We start from the raw sequence: 18,937 nt of genomic DNA, 5'->3' as shown, positions 1-18,937 counted from the left end.
CACTCCTGGACCCGTGGTTCCCGCTCTCTCCACTCTTGCTTCCCACCCCTGTTAGCCTTTCTATTCGTCTAGTGCTGGGCATAAAAAATGATCCCTGGTCTAGACTGCTTATGCATTCCTCAGCATGCACCTAAGAGACTTTCACAAATTCCTCGTGCACTTCTAAACTTTAATAATGAAGATCGTGGACTTACATGAATAATTGGCAGATGGAATTTGAAAGCCAATTTCTTTTGCTCATTAAAATTTTGGACAGCCATATTATACACTCAAGCACAATGAAGGAATTTAATGTTCATTTAAACACCATTCCTGGAGTGTGACAAAAGCTCTCTGAGTTACAGAAATTTGAAGTAGGTGAGTTTTAGCCAGTGAATTTTAGAAAGTGTGGCCCTGTGGGAAACCCGGAGCCAGAGGAGTCAGCCAAGCTGGGCCAGGACTCCTGACCCACAGAGCGTGTGGGAGAACAGAGGTTGTAGTTCTAGCCTCTGAGGAAGGAAAACGAGCTGAGGTTTTGTTGAGCTCTCGCACGCGCGCGCACACACACCTCCGGGCAACTGTATTTCTTCCTTACGCCTTATTTTTCCCTCTCGTCTTTTCTAACTTGATATAAACTATGCAGCAAGTGGACTCATCCTATTCATACCAGACCTTAAGCTCTTTTTCCCAGAGAAAACTGGCCTGGAGAGGTACACATCGCCAGTGTGGTACACACGTCACACACACACATCACACACACACACACACACACACACACACACCCCATTTCATTTACTCTAATGGGGGGAAATCTACTTTTAGAAAACATGTATTTATTTTTGAGATAAATAATTTCCCAGAAACCATCCACCGTAAGAGTAAGGGAACTAGTATGAACCATGGCAAATGAGGTTATTTGGAGCCAGCAGAAGAGCCTGAGTTCCACACTAACAAATTTAACTACTATTCTGTATGGGATGGGGAACCATTCTGAGATTAAGGAAGGCAGAGTTGACATTAGACCATAATTAAGCAACAGAAGGAGGAGGAATGACATGAAGAGGAAGGAAATGGAATCAGAGAGACCAGGTAGGGGGCTAGGGTAACGGTTTATGGAAAAAATAACAGAGTTAACCAGAGACAGAGTGAATGAGAGACAGGAAAAATACAAAGCAACGGGGCACTCGTATCTTCATAATTGATAAATATGGCTAATTGGATGGAAGATGGAGAAGGAAGAGCAAATCCAGTTTGTAGCCTTCGTGACTGTGTGATGATGCCATTAACTGAGATACAAAATACGGATGAGAACACAAATTTGAGGAGAGGGAAGAGTTATTATACATTGACATTTTTTAAAGTTTGCTTATACTCTTGATATGACATGATGAAAATGACACCTTACCTGTGATCTTCCTCCCCCAAAATTGTAACCCCAGTCTAATCATGAGGAAACATCAGAGAGATTCTAGTAGAGGGGCATCTTACAGTATATATGACCGGGACTTCTCAAAACTGTCAAGGTGATCCAAAACAGGGAAAGTCTGAGAAACTGTCACAGCAGAGAGAAACCCGATTTTATATGATAACTAAAAGGAATGTCTTATCCTGGATAGGATCCCAGAACAGAAAAGGACACTAGGTAAAAGCTAAGGAAATCTGAATAAAGGATAAACTTTACTCAACTGTTCTGAAAAGTAAAATCTAATTTTTAAAAAAAATGCTTATTAAAGCTTTTGATACCTGCTAACCCACCATGGGAGCTGGGAAGGGCAGAGCACAGAAAACAAGTAAGTTCTTGTTCCCCACGCACAAATACTCCATTACATGCTAGATCACATGACTGGAAGGCCATCACCATCCTGCCACCCAGTCAAATGAGAACGCTGGGGTGGAGGAAAGTGACTCACTACCTGACCTTAAAAGCTAGAGTTTCTGGTACTAACGTTGAAATGACAAGAAGGGGCACATATGAGAAAGCAATGTGACAACAGAGGAAAGCTGGCCTAAGAAAAGCATTTTTTTGGTCAGTGCTACACTGGGGTCACAAAGAAATTATGATCTTATACCTTAAACCTCTGTGCTTTTGGATTTCATCCAACAAATGTATCTTCAGCACGCAGACAAGCTGAGTACTGTTAGCTGCAGGGATGTGATGAATTCACCACAGCTCCAGCACACAGGAAGCTCACAGTCTACTCTAGAGATAGGACTGCAAATAATCACAGTATCTGTTAGAGCAGATCAAAGAGGGAAGAAAGGTTTCAGGCATGCTGAGGAGGAAACAATTCCCCTTTGGATAGGTGGTCAGGGAGGGCAAGGCCAAGAAGACAGCTTCTAATTGGGCCATCAAGGATCAGTTGTCTCCCGCCAGGTGAAGAGGGAGTATTCAGCATTTGCAAAGACATGGTAATAGTCAACAGTACGGTGTGCTTGGGGAAGTGGCAGCCAGAGCTTTGGGTACGGACTTGGGTCAACCAGGAAGGAGAAAGGCTGGAGTTAGGGACACCAGGTATGAGGCCAGTGTAATGATTCAGGCTGGAGATGACAATACTCCCCAGTCAGGAGGACGTATTTTAAAATGCCTTAACTCTCCTGTCTTCTCATTCCTCCAATACAGTCAAACAAAAGAACCTTGAGTCCCCAGAGTCTTCTGCTCTTGGCAATGCAGTAAGGCCTCTCATCTGTTTCTTGAGCAGCCAGTGGCTAGAGGGTGTCAATGTCCAGGCCTCCTCTCATTGGAGAACCCTGGGGTACAGGCCCGTGCTCATTTCAGACTTCACTGAGGAATTCCATGCACAGCTCCGCCAACTGCTAAGAAACTCTCCTTCTCCCTAGTACAAGCCCTCTCAACTCTGGCTGTTAGAAGGGGGCCAAGCTCACAGCCTGCCTGGGAGCACGTTGGCATTGCTTCAAACACTGCAGAGATTACCAACTATCTTATTTGTTTCCAGAAACATGTGGTCAAGTCTGTGGAGATGCAGACCTCTTCTTCCCTTGAAAGTGGGTGAAGACAATCTAGAGCAGATACTTTGCTCAGAAACCAGCTGACCTCATGAACCCTCAGGGGTTTGGTCTCAAATTCTCATCGCTTTTGTCAACTGATAGAGCTCAAAGAATTCAAGTTCTGTGACCAGGAGCAGTAGTTCCCGCTGGACTCTGGCCCCGCGGCTTTGCTGCGCTGGTTGGTACAGAGAGGCATGTGTGGGATGGTAAAGGGCACGGACTCTGCAGCACACAGGCTTGGCTTTGAATCCTGGCTCCATCACATACTAGTGATAAGACCCGAGTCAATTACTTAACCGCTCCCTGTTTCTCCCCTTGTAAAAACAGGTGCAACGGTACCCGCTACAAAGGGCTGGTGTGAGGATTAAACATTATATTCTAGGTGAAGCACCTGTATACAGGTGGTGTGATCAAACTTAGCTGGTAGATGCCTTTCGCAGGACCAGCCGTACCAGCTCCACCCTGTGCCTCTGGGTGTGTTACACCGAACGAAATGCCTGCCGTGTGTGTGGCCAGAAGCTCGGGGTAGCGGGACACGGTGGTGAAAGGATGGGATTCAAATGCCAGCATTTGAATCCCAACTCCTTCACTACCTAGTTTTGTGGGCTCCCACAGTAACCTACCCTCTCTGCGCTCACTTCCCTCCTCCGCGAAATGAGAGTAAAAGGAAGAGCTACCTCATGGAGCTACTGCTGAGGAAATGAGATTCACCCAGTGTTGCACGTAGCTGGGGTTTATTCTCCCCAATTGCTACACAGCGGTACATCTGGTGAATATCCTGTGCTTTATTTATCCGTTCTACTCTTGATGGAGATTTCACTTGTTTCCAGTTTGGGGCTTTGACAAGTAGTCCTCCTCTGAAATTTCTCATACAGAAATATATGGAAAATATGTATGCCACAAATATATGTAAAAATATGCGGACAGTTTCTGGGTCAAGTAGAATTCCTCAGTCAGAGATTATCAGCTTTAGCAGATACCACCAACCAGTTTTCCAAAGTGGTCGTTCCAATTTAAACTCTTGCTAGCGGTGTATGAGAGTTCAGTTGCTCCACACCCTCACCAACACTTGGCATTTTTTGATGTTTTCATTTTCACTATTCTAATGGGTTTGTAGCATGATCACCTTGTAGCTTCAATCTGTATTTCTCTGGTGACTTAATAAAGCTGAACACCTTTTCATGTATACATTAAACGCCATGTCTGGTATAGAGTAAGCATGCAATAGATATTAGCCAATATCATTATTCTTCTTCTCTGGTGACCAAAGCACAACTTTTCAAGTGGGGGCACAGACAGATTTCTGGACGTTTCTAAACATTTTACACTCTCTTGGTCTACCTTCCATCTCCCCATGCCTCCCTCTTCTCCTGGCTACTTCCCTATAAATAACATTCCTTGACTCTCCCTGCATCCAGATATGTTGAGTAAGAAGAAATGAAAGCCAGGTGAGACTTCTGACCTCCACCCCAAACAGGCTCCCACCCTTGTGCATATGTGCCCAATCCAAGAGGAACAGAAAGGATCCTCACTCGAGGCTCTAGGTCATTCAGAGTCTCATCCATCTGACCTGACCGCCCTCTAGCTCTTTCTTGATAAATGGCTTTGACAACTTTCTCATTATTATGGTGTCTGGTCCAAATCAGACTTGAATCTTTAATGCTTCCCATTAGGAAAAATGCATCACTTGATTTTTAAGATGCAGACACAATTCCCCTTGCAAAGCCAGTATCCTGAGGGGTTTGCTAATGCATCAAGCCACGTACCTCTGAGTAAAATTCCATGTGTCCCTAAAACAAGAAGACAGTTAAGATCTATCCTTATTTTAGCCATTCCTGATAAACTCCAGGAGAAAAGAACAAAAAATGGGTACTTGGGGGCGGACTTATATCTTACAAGATCTTGGGAGAGAGAAAGAAAAGAGACGGCTTAATACTTCCCAAACCAGGTAAAAAATTTTCATCCATGTTTGTATAAAATATTATGTAATGTAATAGACACAATTTTATTCTCTACATAGCTGGATTAAGACTTTCTCTTAGATGTGACCCACCTTTGTTAAGAAATTTCATGGTATACCCCCATGAAATAAAATGTGGGACCCCTGCCACCAAGGACCTTGAGAGGCAGAAATACTCTGGATGTGACAAAGAAATCAAAGTTGCTGACTGCAACAGAGGTTGCAGGGAAAAGAAAGAAAGAGGGACACTAAGCAGCCAAAGACATGGTTTACAGCTGTTTGGCGGGGGCATGCGTGACCCCTTACATCTTCAGGAAAGCTGCTTCCTCCATTAAATGCACAGCGCGAGGTGAATCTTTTGTGGAAATCCACCAAGGAACTGAGCTCCTTGTGCAGGTCAACCAGGGATGGGATTGGAAAAGCCTGAATACAGAAGCCACAAGGGGTGCGGGGGGCGCAGAAGAAACAAGCAGCCTGGAGACAGCCTGACACCTGGAGAGAGCTCCTGACTCCGTCAAACTTGGGATGACCAACTTGGAGCGGTTTGTGCAGAACCCTTCCAATGTGAGCATTCCAAGGACGCCCTCTGGGCCAGGCCAACTCTAGACAGGCTGGAAAAGGCAGGATTTGAATCAAGTTTCCCTAAACTTCCTAAGGCTAGGGAGGTCCCAGTTGACAAGTGAATTATAATTAAAAGAGCACATACACTAACTATTCAACCTTTCGTTTCTGAGTGTGACAACTTCCAACACACAAACACAGACACACAAGTACCAACAGGATATGCTAAAACTAATAAAAATGCCTCCTGACAAGTTCGATCCCCCTCCTGATCAATAATTTAAGTTCTTCACCATAGTTTACTTAAGAGCTTGCCTTCCTTTGTGCATTGAGGAAGATATACAGCTTCGCCCCGGCTCCCGTGTAAGCCCTCGAAATTAGCTGCCTTTCCACTCGAAGATTTTCATTCTGATCCTGTACTTTTGCAAGGGAGAGGAAAAGCAGCAGAGCAAAAGGCTCACTTCTGGGACTCCACTCGCCCCCATTTTCGGCCTCCCCACCGATGTGCACGCAATGTGGAAGAATTGATCAAGGGAGGACGTGTGCGCTTGCAAAGTCTGGGCCCACTGAGCTCCTCAGCTAAGACTAAATTATGTTTTCAATAAATTCAACTTGGACTTTCTATTCTTGTAGTCTTAAAAACAGTAGAAATAAATTTATTGAGAATATGATCTCATCTCCAAACATTCACTTGGTTCACGGTCTCCTAAATTAGAGTGCAAATTCCAAGAGTCAGATCAGAATCGCCTTTCAGGCTAATAGGCTTAGAATAAAGCAGTATAATCTAGGTGTGTTTTAGAACAAGACATGCCTGGATTTTAATTCCAAACCTGGTCAGGAGTCCTACTAAGGCCTTTGGTCCCAGTCCCTGTGAATGAGGGTGTGAAGGAGGAATCAGGGATCTGGGCTCGAAAAACGAAAAGGGGGCAGAAGTTACAACCAAGATGGTGCAGGCAGCAGGGAGAGCAGGCTGAGGGAGAAAGCGCCAGAGCTGGGTACAGTGTACATTGAGGAGAGAGTTCTACACTGAAATAGAAGTTTGGAGTCCCTGAAGTACACATGGTATTTAAAGCTGTGACAGGATGAGATTACTAAAGGAGTGATGGCAGGGAGAGGAATGTCTGTATGTCCACGGGTGTACCGCACTAGCATGAAGTTGACCGGCCACCACATTCCCTCTCCCCCACCTATGCTCAGTCCATCCGTCACAGAGGAAGTTTCTGTGCTCCTCCACGGGAAGCCAAAGTGGTTTAGGACAAAGTGTAGAAATTTCAGGCTTGTAGGTAAGAGGGACTTGGGCTCAGCTCGGCCACTTCCAAGTGTATTACCTTGGGCAAATCACTTAAACTCAATGAACCCCCATTTCTACATCTGTAAATTGGAGATCACCACCTCCCTCTACCGTATCTGTGAGTGTTAAAATAAGTAGAATAAAAATAACTTGTAAAATACCTTATCCTTTACAAATCATTATCATTCACCTCGTTACAATCTCTGATAAGCAAGGGGAGAAAATGTTGTGCTTCTGTTAGTGATTACATAGAAAGTTTAGGACAGTATCTGCCAGTGTTTAAAATGTACATACCCTTTGATGAAGCAATTCCAACTATCCTAAAAAGAGAGCTGCACAAGCATAAAGATAAATGTGTTGGACACTGGTAATAATGAGAAATTTGAAAAAAATGTGTATCAGTAACAGATCAGGTAAACAAATCAGGGTACATTCATGCTTTGGAATGCCAGTTGTTAAATGTAATGAGAAATTTTATGTGCATTGATATGAAAAGATGCCCATGATATTTACATAAAATAATAAACTGCAAATAACATATAGAGTATGATCCAATTTGTTTTAAATTTCATATATTCATATTTCACATTTTGATACACACATGGCATAAAGACTAGAACTGTTGATAGCGGTCACTATGTGTGGCTGAGGAGTTCATGTCCCTCTGAGGAACGTGACTGATGTTGGAGAGAATGGCTTTCACTTTCTCCTTTTTACACGTTGAAGACTTTGAAGTTCTATAACAGACAAAAGATATTTTAAAGACATACTCCAAACTAATCCCTATGCCCCAAGGTCTTTAAGAGAGTGGGTGCACCAGGAACATAGAGCATACATCCAAGTCCAGAAAAAATGTCTCTGTTGGGTTCCTAGGTATATTTCAGTTCTACAAGCCACGGCTTTCCCTCCCACCAGTCCACGTGGTAACACAGAAGCAGTCCACTGAGGGGGAAACACAGGCCCCAAAGTAGGGACACGTTGGGAAGGAAAAAGGAAATGCAAATGTATTCTGAAAACAGATGATATCTGGAAGACAAAGTGTGTTTGGCAGCAAGAAGGAAAATCACAGGAAGAGGAGAGAAAAGCAGTAGAAGAGAAACAGCCAAAGGAGGTGGTAATTAAGTGCGAAGCTGAAGATTTCCAAGGGATTTTTCAGCTTTGGCAAGAGTCAGGCCTCTGGGCAATTCTGCCTAAGTGTGTAGACATTGCTTTACATTTCTTTTTTTTATTTTCAAAGATTTTATTTATTTATTTGAGAGAGAGAGAGAGAGTGAGAGATAGCATGAGTGGGTGGAGGGGCGGAGGGAGCAGCAGGACCCTGGGATCATGACCTGAGCCGAAGGCAGATGCTTACCTGACTGAGCCACCCAGGTGCCCTTATTTCCTTTTTTTTTTTTTTTTTTTTAATTTTATTTATTTATTCGACAGGATAGAGACAGCCAGCGAGAGAGGGAACACAAGCGGGGGGAGTGGGAGAGGAAGAAGCAGGCTCACAGCGGAGGAGCCTGATGTGGGGCTCGATCCCGTAACGCCGGGATCACGCCCTGAGCCGAAGGCAGACGCTTAACCGCTGTGCCACCCAGGCGCCCCCCTTATTTCCTTTTTTTTAACTAAAATTATTTCATTAGGGCAGTCAGCTCGAGACCATGATATCCTGACACTATTTGTTAGCAATGTTCCAAGGATTTAAGTTTTTTAATAATTTACTTAATTTCATAGTTAAATAAGACTTGAGGTTAGTCCTCTCATTCATGTTGATATGCTTCCTGGAGTGGGAGATAAAGGGTAGCATCACTTCCAGTGGGGAGGAAGTTGTGTCTAATCCACAGACTGTGCCTCACCACCTCCTAACACTGTCGCTCTTCTTCTCCGGGCTCTGGAGCCCCCCATGGGTCACTGGTTGAGTAAGCAAGACAACCATCATGGGAAATGCCTGTGACCATCAAGAGTCATGCCACTTCCCACCTCATTTACAGTGTCTGAAATGTCCAATAACAAAGAGATTAATTGATGGATTCTTTTGCACTAAATTGCTTGCTGTTACAGCTGCTGAGGAGGTCAGAGAGCACCCAGGAGCTATGACCATTCCTGCAGGGAACAGCTGTGGGGGGGAGAGGCCAGCTCCCCTACCCAATGAAGGACAGAAGAACTTATGTCTGTCTCAATCCTTCCTGTCATACCCACGACAGTTCAAAGACAAGATGACAAAAGACAGGTTTTGCATTTGGTCCTAAAATAACTGTTTAACGTCGCAAAATCTGAACCAAAGCCAAGAATACATTATGATGCCTCCAATTATCAGTTCTGTCTTTGGAATAAGATGTATACAATACACCAAACTCAGGGTCAGGAAACAAGTCTTTTCCTCTAGACACAGTCAAAACCTTCCTAGGTCTCATAAAACAAACAGGGCTTGTGATACGACTTAAGTTTAACAGGGAGCTTTTGGATTACATGAGTTCTAGACATTGGATATAGAGGGCCGAGATTCCAGACACCTATATACCAAGTTATTTTATATACGTGTGTGTCTGTACATGTATGTATGTATAGGTATACAGTGTATGTATACATGAGTATATACATACACGATATATGGAAAAATAAATTATTTACATAGTCCTTTCTACCTATATTATTATCTCATTTGACCACTTGGAAGACAGAGTTCACTTGTAAGTATGTCAGTTGCCTCTCTCAGATAAAGAATTTTTTTTTTAAATGAACTTTATTTTAGGAAAATGTTATTCTACAATTAGTTCATTTGAATCTAAATACAAACAAGGTCCACACATTGCTTGACACACACACACACACACACACACACACACACACACACACACTCCCCTAGCCCTACCTGCTAGGAGGGTGAGAGGGGCTGGGGACAGTGACACCCAACAGCAGTAACACCTGATCTTGGTCTCTAAGAACTATTCTCTGCTAAAACGAACCAGAGAAATTGCTAACCCAAGAGTTAGAGCAAGGAAAGTACTTGCACTTGGGACATCTTGTGCTGGTAAATGAGGAAGTACTCAAAGTATGACGGGACAGACACAAAGGCCAGATTGGTGGGCTCCTGCATTTCTAATCTGAGAAATCTGAGCATCAAAATAAATAATGACTGTAAAAAATTATAACCCATTAAATAAAATGAGAATCCATTAATTTGCTGATATAAATAAATGAATAAAATAAATGTTTGATGAAGAACAGGATATTTAAATATTTCTAAAGCACCTCCTCATTAAATACTTCTTAATTACAAAGAGAAAAGGCTAACTTCACAGTGAAGAAGTCTGATAGACTCCACCATAATCAACTAATCAAAATGAACATTATTAGTAATGGGACAAATCAAAATCAGATACCACTTGACATAAAGATACAAAAGGAAGGACTCCTGCTACAAAGGATGTTATTAGTACAACTGGACATCAATGTTAATTTCTTTTTTTTTTTAAGATTTTATTTTATTTTATTTTATTTTTAAAGATTTTATTTATTTATTCGACAGAGATAGAGACAGCCAGCGAGAGAGGGAACACAAGCAGGGAGAGTGGGAGAGGAAGAAGCAGGCTCATAGCGGAAGAGCCTGATGTGGGGCTCGATCCCATTACGCCGGGATCACGCCCTGAGCCGAAGGCAGACGCTTAACCGCTGTGCCACCCAGGCGCCCCTAAAGATTTTATTTATTCAACAGAGAGAGAGAGACAACCAGCGAGAGAGGGAACACAAGCAGGGGGAGTGGGAAAAGAAGAAGCAGGCTCCCAGCAGAGGAGCCCAATGTGGGGCTCGATCCCAGAACTCTGGGATCACGCCCTGAGCCAAAGGCAGATGCTTAACGACCGAGCCACCCAGGCGCCCCTCAATGTTAATTTCTTAAATTTGATGACACCCTAAGAGAGTGTCCTTATTTATGGGAAATGCAAAGTATTTCAGGTATTTTGTTTTCAGGAGTGATGGGACATCAGGTTGGTAATTTCCTCTCAAATGGCTTGGGGGAAAAAGTAGTTTGTATACTCTCCTTGACATTTTTAGTAAATCTGAGATTATTTCAAAGTAAGAAAAAAATTATACAATTAAAAAATACTTTTTCTGCATCTATTTAGAGGATCATATGGTTCTTATCCTTTCTTTTATTAGTTTGGTGTATCACATTGATTGATTCACGATGAATGGATAAAGAAGATGTGGTGTATATATACAACGGAGTATTATTCAGCCATAAAAAAGAAGGGACAGAGCACCATTGCAGGCCATTTTAAAGACTTGGGCTTTTACCCTAAATCATGTGGGAAGTCATCAGTGATTTTTTGGAAAGAGGAATGACTTGCATTTTAACAAGATGGCTCTGGCTGCTGTGTTGAGTACAGAATGAGGGGGAGAAAGCGCAGACCCAGAGAGAACAGTTAGGAAGCTACTATAATGACCTAGAGGGGAGATGATAGTGGCTAACACAAGGGTGATAGCAGGAAGGGTGGGAAAAGTGGCCACACTATGGATAGCTTTAAAAGTAGAGTCACCAAGATTTGCCTAAAGGTCCAGAGATAGGTGAGAGAAGACAGAGAGAGGTCAAAAATCATCCTTAGGTTTCGACCTAAGCAGCTAAAAGGGTAGCTCCATCAACTGCTATGATGGAGACTATGAGAGAAGCCAGTTTGCGGGAAGCTGCTCAGGAGCTCACAGTTTTGGACAAAGTAGGTGTCTGTTAAACATCCAAATGGAGAAATCAAGTGAATACGTGGTTCTGGAGTTTGGAGAATGGTCTAGGCTGAAGACATATATTTGGGCATTGTGGTAGGCAGAACAATGTTTCCCCAAAGACGTCCATGACCTAATCCTCAGAACCTTTGAATATATTACCTTCCATGGTGGGGGAAAAACAAAAGACTTCACAGATGTGATAAAGGGTATGGACTTTGAGATGGAGCGATTATCCTGGATTAAATGACTGAGCCCAATCAAATCAGAGAGGTCCTTAAAAGCAGAGAACTTTCTTGGCTATGGTGAAAGAGAGAGAGCTGATGAAAGAAGAGGATCCAAGAGATAAGACTTCAATGGCTTTGAAGACACAGGAAGGAAACCACCAGCTAAGGCATGTAGAAAGCCACTAGAAGCTGCAAAAGGCAAAGAAATGCATTGTCTACTTGAGGGTCCAGAAAGGATACAGCCCTGGTGACAGGTTATTTTAGCCCAGAGAGACCATGGCAAACTTCTAACCTAAAGAACTATAAGATAATAAATCAGTGTTACTTGAAGCCACTAAATTTGTGGTCATTTGTTACAGTAGCAATGGAAAACTAATGCAAACATCATCAACATATCTATAGTATTTAAATCCACTAGGGTGGGATATTGGTGGCAGAAAAGAGAAGAAGCCGGACTGAGCTTTGGCAAATTTAAATATTAAGTCAGGAAAATGAGGAAGACCCAGCAGAGATGACTGAGAATGAGTGGACATGAATAGGAAGAAAAAAGAGAAGAAAGCAATGTTCTAGAAGCCAAATGAAGAGTCTGTGTCCCATGCTGCTGAAAGGTCAAGTAAGATGAGGAAAGAATTGGGAAACAAAACAGAATAGGGAGAGCATGCATGTTCAACGCAGCTGATACACAGAGAAAGGATATACACAGAAGGAAAAGAGTGGACCCTGGTCTTCACCACTCAAGCAGCTTGGATGGGGGAGGCACATGAATGGTACCCAACCAGAGCACCCATATTTTCACACACAGGGATTCTAGAGTCTCTAGCCAACTTGGCCCAATGAGAATCCTGGAATGTTTCCAATCAGATCAGCACTCTTTTGCCTGGGAGATGGAAGGAGTGAAGGTCAGTAGCAAGAAGAGGAGAGCAGAAGAGAAAAGAACAGAAGGACTTTAACTTTCCTTACAGACCTGCACAATTTCTTTCCTTCTACCATACACTACAGTCTTAAGATCTCCAAGGCTCCAGCTTGTTAAAAGGCATAAGCTCTAAGGCCAAGAGAGTTAATATAATATCTCAACACCAGGCACTAGCTTTTTCTTAGAAAAAAAATGATCTCAAAAAAAACAAAAACAAAAACAAACAAACAAAAAACCACACAACCTTCCAGGACCTGACATTTCACATCAGCCAGAGCTTCAGATGACTTTCTGTATTTTGCCTTCTTTCACCTCAAAACTCAAGGTTAGGTGGCCATCTATAAAAGACTGATTGAAGTCATGCATGGAAGATTCTTGGAGCCTGAGACAAATATAGCCTATGTCACACTGCCTCACACTGTTACAATTATTTGTTTACCCGTTTATCTTTTCCACTAGACTCAGAAGTCCTGAATAAGGTGAGACTGTGCCCTTGCATCACTGAGTTATAAGAACAGTAATTCATTCACTTCTCATTTACTCAACGAATCATATGTGTCAGACATGGCACAGTTTTTAGGCATTTAATCTTCACACAATCCTATGAGATGGGTATTATTTATGCCACTTCCCAGATAAAAAGACTGAGATTCAGAAAGGTTAAGAAACTTACTTAATGCCCATGTTAAGTTAGAGAGTGGCAGAGCTGGCCAATGCCAAATTCTGTGCTGAATAAAAGCCCCTACAAAGATGTTCACATCCTAATTCCTGGAACCTGTGAATGTTACCATATATGGAAAATGGGACTTTGCAGATGAGATTAAATTAAGGGTTTTGAAGTGGGGTGATTATGTTGGGTTTTCCAGATGGGCTCAATGTAATCACAAGAATCCCTGTAAGAGGGAGGCAGGAGATCATACTGAAGAGCAGCCGATGTGACAACAGAAGGAGTAGTTGATGTGATTTAAGGAAGGGGCCATGGGCCAAGGAATGCAGGAAGCCTCTAGAAGCTGGAAAAGCTGAGGAAACAGATTTTCCCCTAGAGTCTCGAGAAGGAACCCAGACCTGCCAATACCTTGATTTTAGACTTCTGAACTTCAGAACAGGAAGACAAGAAATCTGTGTTGTTTTAAGTCACTAAATTTGTGGTCATTTGTTAATGACAGCAATGAGAAACTGACACAATGCTCTTTGCCTCTGTCCTCATATGGCCTTTACATCCCCAGGACCTAAGGTGGTCAATAGATATTTGCTAATTACTGAAGGAGGAAGAGATTCTCCTCCAGGATGTCTCCCACCTGGCCCTACCTGAACTTCTAACAGGAAGAATCTAGCCTTCCTCAGAAAGAAGGAGGCAGAAGCAGCCCTGGTGTATCTGGGCTGGTATGTTTTCCTAATTGCTAAATTGAATGGATGGTGCTAGTAATAATCTGAAGCTCATTCTATGTCCGTAAGTGTGCCCTTGGAATACAAGACAAAATGCAACTCTAATTTACAGCTGTGATTTAGAGCCATGGGGAGGAGGGGAATTAGCTATTTTTAGGCCACCAATTTAGGCTCTTTTTTCCATGTCCTATAATGGTACATTAAATATCACAAATGATTCAATTGAAATTATATAAGCAGCATCAGTAAAAAGATGAGCTGAGATCATATTTTATAATCTAATTCCTTAAATTATTTCATGACAAACTGGAGAAACAAAAACACACATGCACACTGCAAATGCACAAACTCTACCTTCCTCTTTCTCTGAGATCCTCACGGCCCTTTCTTTAAACAAGGAAGACGATATCAGTAAGGAAACAGTTTTCCGAATTAATAAATTCAATATACCTCACAGCTTAGCTGCTTAAGAAATGAAGAGCTGGAAATCTGCACATTGCTTAGATTTCGCAAATGGCTCCCATGCCATGAAGCGTTACACCCCCCCACCCCGCATCCCAGTTTCTCTAGCCACGTTAAAATCCTACACTTTGAAAGCAAAAACTTCCAAACAGCTTTTGATCTTTTGAGAACAAGCACTACATAAGCATAAAGACGTTTACAATCCCAACTAAAAGCAATCATTTACAACCGAATCTCAAATTCACATATGCTTGTATTCCATAATCTACGTGTAGTTGACATAAATTGGGTAGACCTAAGGTAAAATCAGTCACTGCCCTTGGTCTAGACCTGATTAGACTGGCAATTCCCACGGCATTCCCAGCTTGCTGGTTTTGCAGCCAAGGTTCCCAGGGGTCCTGAATAGCTTTGGAATCTGAATAAATCACGCACATTAGGCGTCCACTGAAACCACCAGAAACTCAATTTATTTGTGACCCGAGACAGGATTTTATTGCTTCTCAGATTAACAGTTAAAAATGTTTTGCTTTTCTGCCTCGGGGGTGTTAGCTTGATGTATGAGGCAGGGAGATTATTAAATCTTAGGTGCTTCCAAAGATGTAAATTAAACCATAGCACCTCCTTAGCCACCTTCCCTGGATGAGCTGCAGATTTATTATTAACTTGTCACTCTTGCGTGCTCATCAAAACAAGCAGACCATGATTAATTACACCTATATCTTTAAGGATACCTGTCGTTTCAGCTTTTTGTGGACAGGATATTACAAAGTCTCCTGATTTCCTCGCAGAGCAATATATAGCACGAGGACTTTTAGAGGCGAGACGAGAATCACAGTCCTCTCCTAATCATTTCCATGAATATATTTGAAAGAAAGGTGGCATGTATGTAATCATTGTTCTTTCAGTTTTCAATGACATTGCGCTTCATTATGGCTTCCCTTGCCTGTTCACAGATGGCACATTGGCTGACTGTTCATCTGAGCATCTTTCAGAGACTTTGAAGAGTCCAGCACTAAATGGATATATAAACTCTAAAACTCTCTTTTCAATTCTGTCACTTGCAATTCAATTCAACAGATACAATATTTACTAGGTTCCTTTTATGTGGCAAGAAGCAGATGTGACTTTATTCATTCATTTCTTCATCCAATATTTATTTCACATCCTAGGTATACCATTCACTATTAAAAACAGTGAATAGTCCTTGCCCTCATGGAGTTCATAGCCTTGTTACCCTCCACCCCTTCTAATGTAAATTTGCACAAATCACTTCCAACAGAAGTTTGCACCAGGAAAATGAGTGCATCCCTTCTAACATAAGTTTGCACAAAGTAGACATTAAATGGAATCAGCATTAACACCCCCCGCTTCTGGTCCAATGTGGCCTGCAGGACTGAATTACATGGAAACCATGGTATTTCACCTCTTTTTGTTCTCCCTGTACCAAGCATAGCACCAATTACTGGTTTACTAAATAATCACAGAAGCACAGAAAGTTTTCAAAAGAACTTTAGACATTCCTACCTGGCCTCCGATTAGCCATAAGAAAAAATTCACATTTACCAGTTTAAACTGTAGGATAATTACTGTTTTTGTTTTGTTTGTTTTTTCCTAAGAACTAGGTTCCTGATAATATCCTTGTCTCTTTCTAAAGTTTTTATTATGACATTGATAAAAATAAGAAAAAGATGAGATAATAAAATAATGAACCCCCACATACACATCACCTAACTTCAGAAATAATCATTCTGTCATTCTTGTCTTTATCTATCACATTTCTCTCCTCTTCACTGTTTTTGTTTTTGAGTATTTTAAAATAAATTCCCACTATCATACCATTTCACCTCGAAATGCAACAGAATTTATCTCTGACAAATAAGATTTTTTAAAAACATATATATAATATCATTTTAATACTTAACAAACTCACAATAAGTCTTTAACACTTCTAATATCTAGCCCATGTTCTGATTGACTAACAAAAGTCCTTTTGGAGTGAAACAAGGCCCAAAGTCTACATACTGGGTTTGGTTCATGTGTCTTTCTCCCTAAGTCCTTTTGAATATCACCAAAATGATCAATATTTGAGTTTTACCCAGGATAAACAAATCCATTCAAACTTAACATATGCTCCTGGTGAAACCTCATGTATGTAATGTTTCTGAGGACAGGGTGATCATTTATCATTCAAACGAAGAAACTCTTGAGTGAAAGGGGGATGCCATTAATAATGATAGTGGTGTAAACTAAGACAAATAGTCACTGTACCAGTAGCAATATCAGGAATGAAAGGGAAGATCCAGTTTCTGGTTTCTACTTGGGTAGAGAGAGTTGGAAAAGAGCTAGGAAGAATGTCCCTCCCAAACTGACAATTAAAGAGAGGGAAAAAAAAGTTGAACAAAATGCAAATGAGTAACTTTTCCTAGATCCATCAAGGTTAAAGTTGAGGAAATGCCAACTAGTCCCAAATCTGGGTTGAGACAAGTGCCTACAGAGAGACACTGAGTGCAAGCACTTGTTTACTTGGGGCAGGTGAACACTGGGCAGAAGAATTCACCTAGAATTATTAACAAAATAGTGGAGGCTAAGTATTGGCTGTTGGCACAACATGAAGCCCTAAAGGCTACAGATATAAGCAGAGTTAACGCCACTTGCAGGCTTCTCTCTCTGCAGATACCAATGGGCACTCACAAAAAATGATGGCAAGAGTCCTGAGAAGGCATCCCTCATGCATGTTGCAGGCTTAAGGGTGAGGAAGAGCAGCTGCTGCAGGATGGCCATGGAGCCCAGCCCAGATTCTTCTTCTCCATCTCCCCTATAAAAACAAAAACACAAACACAAACAAAAAAAATCACTGGTGATGTGGTATAAAAAAAAAAATTCAAGGGAAATAACTTCATAATACCAAGAGTCAAAACAACCAACAGAACCAAACCCATATATAACACAGATGTTGGAGCTATCAACATTTAATTTAAAATAACTACAGGGGTGCCTGGCTGGCTCAGTCAGTGGAGCGTGCAACTCTCGATCTCAGGATTGTGGGTTCGAGCTCCACATTGGGTGTAGAGATTACTTAAAAATAAAATCTTATAAAAATTTTTTTAAAAAGTAAAATAACTACGAAAATATGTCAAAGACTCTAATAGAAAAAGTGAACAACCCTCATTGTCAGATGAGTAATTTCAGCAGAGACGGTAACTAAGAAAAAATCAAATGAAGATGCTGGAAATAAAAAACACAGTGTTAGAGATCCAGATGGTCACTGGCGGGTTCATCAGTAGACTTAACAGAACTTAGGGAAGAATTAGTGACTCGAAAATATCCAAACTGAAAAGAGTAAAAGACAAAAGAGTAAAAAATAAAAAGAGAATTTAGCATCTAGGAAATATAGGACAATATCAAACCATCTGACAGATACGCAATTAGAATTCCAGAAAGAAAAAAAGAGAATTGGGTAGAATAAATATTTGAAGGGATAATGGCTAAGAATTTTCAAAAGTAATGGCATCTATTAAACTACAGATGAAACCACCAACCAAGATAAATATCCAAGCCAAACACAGACATATCATATCCAACTTCTGAAAACACAAAACGAAGAGAAAATCTTGAAGGCGAAGGGCAAAATTATGAAAGAGAAATAAACATAAGAATTAAAATAGCCATCATGTTAGAAACATGCAAGCTAGAAGACACTAGAGTGACATTTTTTGAGGACTGAATGAGAGAGTGGCGTCATCAAGATGGAGTAGGAGCTTCCAGCCTCCATTCCCCCACAAAAAAACAATTAGATACTTATCCATGAACAAAAAATAGCTCTGGGAGAGTTCAGAAGTCCACCTAAGAAGCCTCAGCAACAGAGGTATCTGTGTGGTGCAGTTGGTTAAGCATCCAACTCTTGATTTTGGCTCAGGTCATGATCACAGGGTTATGGGATCGAGCCCTGCATCAGGCCCCTGCTCAGCGGGGAGTATGCTTGAGATTCTCTCTCTCCTCCCTCTACCCCTCCACCCATCAAATAAACAAATAAATCTTTAAAAAAGATGATGAAGAAGCAGCTTTAGCAGCACAATAGAGCAAAAAAGTCCTAGAATAACCATACTAAAAGGGCAGGAAGAAGTTTCATTTTGCCTGCATCATCCCATCCCCCAGGCTGGCACTGTTCTGTGCCAAGAGGGAACTCCCCAGCCCAAGAGAGGCCCTAATGCTGGTAAAAGGAAAGTAGGGTGAGCAACAAGTTTCACCAGCCCTTCAGAGCACTGCACAAAGAAACCACTTCAGTTTCACCCTACCCAGAAACCAGCAAAGCTAAGACCTCTAGAAATGGCTAGGAACAGAGAACAAGGGCAGGGGCTACCGGTGTCAACCATGCAGTGTGAGCAACCGTGGTTCCTAGTGGCCTGCTCTGCAGAGGACCACAAAAATCTTCAGTTCTAAAGACCTCAAGA

General features: G+C 41.8%; 1 protein-coding gene across 1 annotated transcript in view; it reads right to left on the bottom strand.

Annotated features, from left to right (window-relative positions):
- Positions 1 to 18,937, bottom strand: part of HYDIN (HYDIN axonemal central pair apparatus protein) — a 394,665-nt gene that overhangs the window by 356,862 nt on the left and 18,866 nt on the right. Inside the window, exon 2 of the mRNA XM_008702363.2 lies at positions 17,178 to 17,301. The gene's annotated coding sequence lies outside the window, so the exon portion shown is untranslated. The remainder of the gene's footprint in view (positions 1 to 17,177; positions 17,302 to 18,937) is intronic.

The sequence above is a fragment of the Ursus maritimus genome, unplaced genomic scaffold, assembly GCF_017311325.1.
Source record: "Ursus maritimus isolate PB19 unplaced genomic scaffold, ASM1731132v1 scaffold_19, whole genome shotgun sequence".
In the NCBI taxonomy this organism is placed as follows: domain Eukaryota; kingdom Metazoa; phylum Chordata; class Mammalia; order Carnivora; family Ursidae; genus Ursus; species Ursus maritimus.
The sequence above is the reverse complement of the archived record's forward strand: the minus strand, read 5'-3'. Positions and strand labels throughout refer to the sequence as shown.